Source organism: Pelophylax lessonae (genome assembly GCF_965119305.1).
Source record: "Pelophylax lessonae genome assembly, chromosome: 4".
NCBI classification, from domain to species: Eukaryota; Metazoa; Chordata; class Amphibia; order Anura; family Ranidae; genus Pelophylax; species Pelophylax lessonae.
In genome coordinates, this window is record NC_138771.1 from 247,398,563 (window position 1) to 247,408,565 (window position 10,003).

Genomic DNA, 10,003 nt, shown 5'->3' on the forward strand with positions numbered 1-10,003 from the left:
TATTTTGAGTTATTTGTGGAGCATAGCGCAGCTATTCTTACACTATTTTACTATATTACATGATGTGCTGTCTGTCCCTGAAATATTTGTAGCTTTTGAATATGACATAATAAAACTATTTTTTTAATAACATATACCTCATCTCCTCCTCCTCTAAGTACCAATGCTTGTATATTATTCAGCGAGTCTATACAATATTTTTCGCTGTTGTCCTTAGCATAGCATACTCTGTTATTTCTTAAAAATATTTCTTGAATAATAATTTACCAATCTTATCATTAAAGTATAACTACAGACAAAATATTTTTTTTTAGGTTTGAATATAGTGTAGAGGGGGTTAGAACACCTGTATCATTATTTTCTGTCTGTATCACCATTAGGGAGATTCACTCTCTCTATTTGTCCTGTTTACTATTATCATTGAAAGTAAAAGAAAATCCCAAATTTTGGGTTGTTCCCAAAAAAGTAATAGCATGGAAATTTTCCAATGGGAATACTAGTTCTGGTGGCCTGGGGGTCCCCAACGAATTCCCTTCATTTGCAGGGGTTTCCTCTAACTTCCTGTTTAGTTATGAAACAGGAAGTGAAGCAAAATCTCTGCAATGGGACACAGATGGCTGAAAAAAAGTTTTGCCCATGGTTCTATTTTAACATTGCTGCCCCATGTCCAAGGCTAACTTATTCTATAGCCACTTTGCCACATGTTTGGCGGCTGTCTTTGAAAGGCACTGGCACTGTAAAATTAGTAGTTCACCTTAACAACTGCCTCATATCTGGAGTGTGTTTTATTTTTATTTTTTTTAAACAATATTTTATTGAAGTTTATCAAATAACATCACAACAAATCATGTTAGTGTCACTTGCTGTACATGGCATGCGGAACAAAACCCCCGGTAAATACACTGGGTATATTAGCAGGTGTATAGATAAACTTCAGGGTAGAAACAATCAAAACAAGAGCATATTCAACATTTTGTGTATAATCATGAATGAAAGAAAGAAGAAGAAGAAGAAGAAGGAGGGGTAGGGGGAGGGGAAGGAGGAGGGGAGAGAGAGGAAAGAGGGAGAGCAAAAGAGGAGGAGGGGGGGGTAGTAGGGGAGAAGGGTGCAGATGCAAATCTAAAGATATCCATCTTAGTGGGTCAGATAAGTAGTTGTGCTAGAAGTGGTTAAATAGATTAATAAAAGACACTGTCTCAATCAACAGCCTGATTTAGATTTAGCTGAGAAATAAAAGTGGAATGCATTAATCAAAGAAGAAGGCCTGACATCCATAGACCAAAGATCAGAGAAAGAATACCTGAGGTACTGAAACAGTTCCATTTCCGAAGGAAAACATCTGGGCGAGGGTGCGGATGAAGAGTGAGGCCTGTGCATTCCTTCATCATGAGAGCTTGGAGATCTGAAAGTAATTCCGCTGTGGAGGGTGGAGACACATCCACCCAGTGTCTGAGTATGAGTCTGAGTATGAGTTTGCTGGCTGACATCAGACAGGTAATTAGCCATGGTTTATGCCGAAGGTATATAGATTTCAGCCGGCCTGGTATAATGGAGAGTTGTAAGTCCAGGTGTCCAAAGAGGAGAACGTATATGTCTTTTTGTAGAGTTAGGCCAAGATGATGTGAGATGAACCTAAGAGTTTGATCCCAAAAAGAAGAAATTTGTGGGCACTCCCACAGCTTATGGAGGAGGGAGGGTCTATGGGCCTTGCACAAAGTACAAAGGTGTTGAGATGTGTCCGAAGGCCAGCAAAGGTGAGGGATGTAGGCCCTGTGGAGGATTTTGAATTGTTGTTCCCTCCAAAATTAATTGTGTACATAGCGGAAAGTGGTAGGATATCCAGAAAGCATGTGGTCGTGGGCTGAGGCAGAGTGAAGGATTTTGTTCCAGGGTTTTGCTACCGAGTCTGAAATATGCCTGAAAAGTTCTCTATGCAAAGGTTTATAAAGGTTGGATATTTTGTGTCTGCCTTAAAGTATCCAGGAGTCCATGACTGATGCCCGGAAGCGTTGTAGGTTAGAGTGGCAGAGAGAGTCAACAAAGCTTACACACTGCTGAAGGTATAGGAAATTACTCAGAGGAACTCCATATACACGAGAGACATCTGAAATGCTCAGTGGCTTACCAGAGAAGAGGTCAAAAAGTGTTTTATTGGTTTTGAGATGTTTTTAAGCTCTTTGGGTTGACATTTTGTTAAGCTATACAATACAGTATGGTACTAAAAAAAAAAAAAACTGAAAAAATATTGTTTTGCAATTTGTATTGACAATGATAGTGTTTTTATTTTTATTTTTATTTTTTTCAAAGTACAAATACATTTTAGCTATATTGCCCCTGCTACTTACAGCACTTAATTATGGTCTATCACTGCTATGCCAAAAAAGTGTTGTGTTTGAAAAATTACCTAATTAAGCCTATTTGTTTTGGATATGAATCATATTGGGTTACTGCTGCTGTATATAAGGCCAATGACTAATGCAAAATAAAATAAACTGTTACACATGCAACTTCTTTTGTATCACAATGCATAGTCACTGGTGCTGCCCATGAGAATCGTAATGTTCTGTAAAAACCACATACATACATTCTGTAAAAACCACATACATACATACCTGAAGCATTTAATCAGCATTTTTTTGCATTTCCAATGTTGCCCTTTAAGATGCCTGAAAATAACTTTTCCCCTCTGAATGGTAAATCTTTTTTTTTTTTCAGTTTTTTTTATTCTTCTTGGTACATGTCCCCCAGACCACTGCCCAGCTCCCTATGCACTTAGTTTGGCAACCCCTTACCTATTAACCAAGAAAATGCCCATTAATGATTTTTTTAGGATTCAGCTCCCATGGGCTTCAATTGGGTTCACTTTCAGCTTGCCAAACCTGCGTCAAACTGAGTCTGGGAACATTCAGCTCATCTCTACTTATAAGGTACCCTATAAGATGGAACTCCTAAAGCAAGATATGCCTATAATTGTACTTCAAGATCCATGTAGGCATATAGGAAAATTAAGGAGCTAATTGTTTAAACATTCTAGGTGAGTTTAATATTGTAAAATAGTTCAGAACTAAACCAGAATACGATAGTTGCCAGGAAGTGACATTTTAATTAATTCACATCAGCTTAAGATTATTATAGAAAGCTACATTTTAATAACATAGAGTGTAACATTACACAAGTCTGTGTGCATTGCAGGGGTCTGTTTGTTTTGTGAAATCAGCTGCTCACATGCAAGTATTACATTTCGATGGAAATTGTGTTTTGTGATTCTATAGCAGGATGGTAATAGCACAAACGATTTTGGAAGGGCTGCAATGTAAAGCAAATGAGACTTACAGAGGTCTGCCACAGACCTTTAAACATAAGATACTACATGGAGAATTGAATATCTGCCTTGTGTGAATCAAATCTGTTTGGGTTGAATCGTAACTTAAGGGACTTACTTGTTAATCTCTATGTCTAACTTAAAAAAAAAAAGAAAATTTCAACATAGTTAAAACTATTTAATAAAACAACATTTATGTTGAAAAAAAGCCTAAAATTTTAAAGATTTAAAGAATAAAATGTTCAAAACTTCTGAGATAGGAGACAAAGCTGGGGCATACCTTATGCTAAACTTGTTTTCCATGGCTATTTTTCATATCATGTTACATTTAAAAAGGTCAGGGTTTCAGATCATAATGAACAATACAGGATTTTCAGCAAAGCATTTCTGCTACTTATCATAGCAGACAAACACTGTGAAACTGGAAGCTGCTGCTGCTGTGTTGCCATGGCAGTAATCAGTAGACCAATGCTCCTTGTATGAACGCTCTTTTAACTCTTCCTTTTATGCTGGAGAAGACACTATTTTATTTTTAGCTACTGCACATTTATTGAAGAAAGAAAAGTAATAAACTGTATTTAAACATGTAATTCTCTTAACCTAAGTTACATAGATTAGTTGACACATAATACATGTTTGGCATTTTTCTTTTTAAGTTTTAAATACATAAATATTCACATTGCAAGGGGCCATTTCTATGCATCCAATTTATTTTGTGTTTATGCCATTTTTGGAATAAATACCAATAATTAAAATGTGAAGATTGACCTCTATACCTAAATTGCATTGATTCTGTGACACAGATTACATGTTTAGCATTTAACTTTCTTTTTAAACGGTAAATACATAAATATTAACATTGCAAGTGGCCATTTCTATGCATCCAATTTATTTAGCATTTATAAAATTTTCTTTTTCTAGAAGTTTTTGAAAGTTTCTTATGTAATTTATGCAGGGAATATTTTTAGTTCTCCTTTTCTTGCACAGTCCTTGTGCCGCGCAGACGTCCAGTACGATGAACAGCAATAAGACCGACCTTGCGACCAGCTGGAGCTTTGCTGAAGGTCTGCCAATGTGCTGATGGTTACCACCACTGAAGGAACATTCTACAGGATTCATAGCCACACCCTGAACACCTGGCCAGCAGTTTCTCTAAAGCCCCGTACATACGTACCGATCGTTGGCCGAACGATCGGCCATCTTTTGTCCCCGGGCTGTCGTGTCCGCTGAAAAGGGCAAAAGACTGCACACGAATTTTGTCCGCCGACTGCAGAAGTAATGTCATGTAATGGTTAACTTTCCCTGTGTTTTTTCTTTTCTGAGCATGCCCAGTCTTGCAAATCTGCTGTCTGTCGGCCGAATTCTGTACTGACTGGCGAACAATCGGCCGTTCTGGTGTCGGCATACAAAAATTTTAATGCTTGCACGACAGATTCTGTTTGGCCGAAAGTGCGCTGTCGGCTGTCGGAAGCATCATACTAACAAGCCGAAAATTGGCCGATCGGTCGTTGGCCGAATCTTTTCGGCCAACAATCTGCACGTGTGTACGGGCCTTTAGCCTAATGTTTGTGGTAATCCCGACCTGCCTTCAGGATGAGCTTATCAATACATCCACCACCAGCAACAAGTGCTCTGTTTGCAAAAGAGATAACTTTCTTGGAGCTAGATGGCAGCTTTACTCTGGTCTTCTTTACCTGTATTTAAGGATTGTGGGAGATGACTGTAGCATAGTTGTCAGATATGCGAGCCAACTTGCCACGATCACCTGGCTTTTCCTCTACACAACAAACAATAGTTCCTTCAAGCATGGTGCCAACAGGGAGTACTTTACCAATGTTTAGGTGAGCTTTCTTACACAAATTGACCTGTATGGATACCCTCAGCCGTAATAAAAAGTTCATAGCTTTTCTTGAACCTGTAAGGAGCACGAAAGGCAACTTTAGCAAGTGGAGCACCGTGGCCAGGATCGTGGATAATGTATTTTCAAAATGCCCTTGATGTAGCCATGCCTTTCTGTGAAGTCGACAGCCCTTAGCTTAGCAGGTCCTTTCCTGTGCTTTATATGGGCTCCAAAAAAAGACCCTGCACTTTTTCTCTGTCCTTTGATTACATGTCCTACGGTGCGCCAGGCCCGGGCTGTCCGCAAAGAGGGTATTTATGCCATTTTTGAATAAATACCAATAACTTAAAATGTAAATATTGATAGCATTGTTTTAACCTTTTTATAGTTATCCAAACTTACATTTTCTTTTTGCTCACTAGTTTATATAGTGTGTTGAGTTCCTGGTTCCGATTTACCAGCAAAGATGAGCTAAAACCATACAAACTTACTTTTAGGTGCACAGCCCAAGAAAGAATATTTAGATACTGTATACTACAAATCAAAAAGAAACCTAATATGATTATAATCATCTAATATTAGTAAATAACAGTATATTACAGTATTGCAGTGTAACATGGACATCCATGTCCATCATAGGCATTCCCCGAATGCTAGTTCCCCTTTGTCCTAAATCCAGAATTCATTCTTATGCTATTTTCTTAGAGTTTCTGCCTTAGCCTTTACCACCTCTCCAGGGCTGTGTGTGCATGCACACTTTTTCTTTCTTCTGGCCTGCTGTGCGCATAGACCCTGCACACATGAACTTGCACCTATGGTGCTGCTAATTTGCCTGTGTTCTGCTGAATCCTGTAACTTCTATCACAATTGTATGCTTGGTTCTTAATCCCCTGCCTAGTTCTTCTGAATCCTATTGATTATTCTCTTTTACACCTAGCCTTTGCCTCATATGCTAGAATTCATTTCTTTCTGTTTCATGTGTGGTGTTCTCTACACATATCTTTGCCTGAATTCTGACTTCCAACTGTGCCCTGTCCCGATGTCATCAGTCCAAACTCAAGAACAAAGAGGGCGCTGGATTTGGATTTTTGTAAGGGTCACTGAAATGGCTCAAGTTCAGCAGCACACAACAAAACGGGAACCACCTTTAGGAAAAAGAGAAGACCCAGAGTTGAGAATCCACACACATACATTCCAATGAGAATGCCAAATGTCCAAGGTAATTTAATGTAAAATTCTATTCATAGTAGAATCAAGCCAATGCATTTCAGGGACCAAACAAACTTCCCCTTCATCAGGGCTATGTTCAAAAGCCATAATGCTCATCTAGAGACTACATGAAAACATCTCGCAAGGGCTGGGGAGTACAGATTCTCACCACTCACAGAGACCCACTAGGCATTATTTACTAAAGCTGCAATGGTGCAAAATCTGGTGCAGCTCTGCATAAAAAAAACAATCAGCTTCCAGCTTTATTGTCAAAGCTTAATTGAACACAATGAAGTTAGAATCTGATTTGCTACTGTAGCAATATTTCCAGGCATTGGGCCTGAAGTGGGTCTGCCATGGTTACCATTACCACCAACACATTTAAGCTGATTGCCCAAGTGTGAGATCTGAGACAATGAACAGTCCTGCATCTTTGGTTGTTTTTGTTTATTTTATGTGGGGATGGGAGAAGGAAATGAGTGGGATACTCCTCTGGCTCAACTAGGTACAAATTGGGACACTTGAAGAAAAATGCCTTGAAACGCTGGCTTGACGCCGGCTGAATGCCGACCAACGCTTGCTGGTGGTTGAAATCACTGACTTGCTGTACTGTACTGAAAGCTGACTTCTGACACTCTGTTTAGCTCAAAGTCCTTGACACGGCCTCCTCCAGTCCTTCCTGACTGAGGTGGCCTCTAGTAGATACTGCTGCAACTCTCAACACTGTAACACTGTACACTTCAGGGCCAAACCGCTGGCACCCCCTTTACTCTATTTCTCCACCGGCTAGCTAGCTCCTGGATCCCTCTTACCTTCTCCGGAGTGGTCCCCTCTGACTAGGCAGACCCCCAGGGACAGTTCACAGTACTCACGACTCAGAATGCTTTCCTGGAACACGACCCCCACTGCTCCGCTGGTCCTCAGCACACTGGATCCTTCCTGCAGCTCAGCTCAGCCTGGCATCCCCTCAGTCCAGCCACCTGGGATACCCGATTCTTCCTGACAGGAGGAGAGACAGCCGTACCCTCCCTCCTGGGGACTCTGCTTCCCACCAAAGACCACCTGTCATGTGCTCTCCACAGACTTATACCCCCTCCCAGAATGCTCTGTGGCAGAATCTGCCCTTCCAGGATGGATACAAGCCCTGGTGTGCTATTGGTCAGGTTTCCTCCACTGCCCAATGAGAGCCCTCATTGGGACACAGTGCGGAGACTCCCCAACCCAACAGGCACGCCTGGGAACACATGCCAGCCTAGCTGAAAATCATGGCCATGCTAATAAGCAGACAAGGCCCACTATACTTTACCTAGCACCTACCTTGGAGGGTGCTACACTACCATACAAAGCTGCACCAAATTGCACCTTGCAGTCCTAGGCAGCACCTCCCATATGCACAACTGCCTTGTTCGGCCCAATCAGTTTACTCATTTGTGATGTCATCCGGTTGCAGGTGCAATTTGTATCCAACCTTGTCTTCTGTAATGACAAAAATGTGTTGCTCTCCCCTTCTGAAAACTGCAAAAGGGCAGACACAGGACCAGACACCCTTCTCATGGACAGAGAGATGAAAAGACTTGGCTTTAGTACAAGAAACACCTGTACAGAGGCAAAGCCCAGGAATTTTTTTTCTTGCTGGATTGCTGCAGAGATATAGAATAAATATACAAAAGACCTAAGGAAACAGGAAAATGCATGCCTATTGTTTTACACAATATTGATTTAGCCTGCCGTTCAGCTTTAAAGCAAATCTGTAAGTTTAAAGTAAATTTCCATTTTTGTAGTCACAAAAAAAAAAAAAAAAAAAAACACTATTCAATTGATATGCAATCTTTTTCACACAGAATACCTAAAAACTATTTAAAAAACATTTCTTACCTTTCTAGTTGTTTCTTTGGAACAGCGATTGGGTAGTTTAGAGCTCTAGAGAACCTTTTGAAAGAGTTGTTAGTGTAGGTAGATGATTCCTAAAAGTAGTGGCGCCAACATCCCTGGTATGTATACAAAAAAGTATTTGTTTCCTCAGGTCAGTAAGTGGGACTTTAAGGCAATAAAGAAAACGTATCAGCATACGAGCGTTTTATAAATTTTATCGTAAAAGATACATGAATTACAACATGTTTGTTTCATAAATTATATAGTGCAGGGTGGGTGAGAGACCCATCCGTGATAGTGCAAGAAGGTAAAGAAGTGACACTTGTGAATATTTGGTGACTTTAGAAACACAAAAATCCTGCCATCCGTCGGTATTGGATATTGCAGGTAGCGTCTCAATTTCCCACGCGTTTCGGCTTGCCTAAAGCGGCTATGCCTTTTTCAAGGTATCACCATATCTAAAATGATATTTAGACATTTTAGACATTATAAGTGTCATTATGCACTGAATACTTAGTTTGTGTGGTATAGGTTGAATAAATAGCTTACATTTTGTTTTTTTGTATATACAGTTTCTCGGTCGTTGTTATTGGAACATTCCCCTCTTTTTCCCAAGGTAGTCACAAGATCCCCATAAAGGAAAGGAGTAATGGTGATGCAGGCACTAGAAAGACCAAATTGCTGTTCCATAAATATCCATGACATATATAGAATATATAGATTCTTACCCACTTAGAGTTCTCAGGATTTTTGTGTTTCTAAAGTCACCAAATATTCACAAGTGTCACTTCTTTACCTTCTTGCACTATCACGGATGGGTCTCTCACCCACCCTGCACTATATAATTTATGAAACAAACATGTTGTAATTCATGTATCTTTTACGATAAAATTTATAAAACGCTCGTATGCTGATACGTTTTCTTTATTGCCTTAAAGTCCCACTTACTGACCTGAGGAAACAAATACTTTTTTGTATACATACCAGGGATGTTGGCGCCACTACTTTTAGGAATCATCTACCTACACTAACAACTCTTTCAAAAGGTTCTCTAGAGCTCTAAACTACCCAATCGCATTTCTAGATTACGGATGGAAATCATCCAATTCCTCACATGATCTCTAGAAACCTTTACCACTTATAGGGAATCTTTATTCCCATTTTTTCTTTTCTCTTTTCTTTACTTTTCTCTGCATTTCTCGTTTGAGAAATCGAGACTTACAGCAATACACGTACCAATCAAATTGTAGCTACAAGACAGATAGCTACGAACATAATTAAACGCTTTTTCCTTATTCGAATCTCTGCATCGCAGAGTGAAAGGAAATTAGGAAAATTGCATCAGTGATCCTTTCAGTGATCACTCTTACTAAAGGAGGTCAAAAAAACAAGAAACGACCATGGGTGACCTACAGGGGGATGAATGGAAGAACCTGATGTCCAAGATTGAAACAAGTTTTCAAAACAAAGAACAGCAGGAATCAGATACACTTGCTCTCTTTTATACCCTCAGACGACAATTGGAAAAGAAATCATCTCTTCATTGGCATATTAAGTCTTTTGAAAGATATATTGCCGAGGAGATCAACCCAGCAGGACTTCGAATTCAGATCTTTCCAACTATGGACAATGTAACAGCACTTATGAAACAACAATGGGAAGAACAACTAAACATATGCTCCAAAAACCTGATGATCCTACTACAGGAGGAATATGAACGTCAAATCAAAAAAATCGATGAAGAAACAAAACTGATATAC

General features: G+C 39.6%; 1 pseudogene across 1 annotated transcript; it reads right to left on the reverse strand.

Annotated features, from left to right (window-relative positions):
* Window positions 1-4,286: 4,286 nt before the first annotated feature.
* LOC309554577 (large ribosomal subunit protein uL2-like) lies at window positions 4,287-9,261 on the reverse strand (annotated as a pseudogene). The gene is made up of 3 exons: window positions 9,228-9,261; window positions 4,875-5,458; window positions 4,287-4,474 (listed from the first exon to the last, which is right to left on the reverse strand). The product of its transcript is annotated as a large ribosomal subunit protein uL2-like (transcript).
* Window positions 9,262-10,003: the final 742 nt, after the last annotated feature.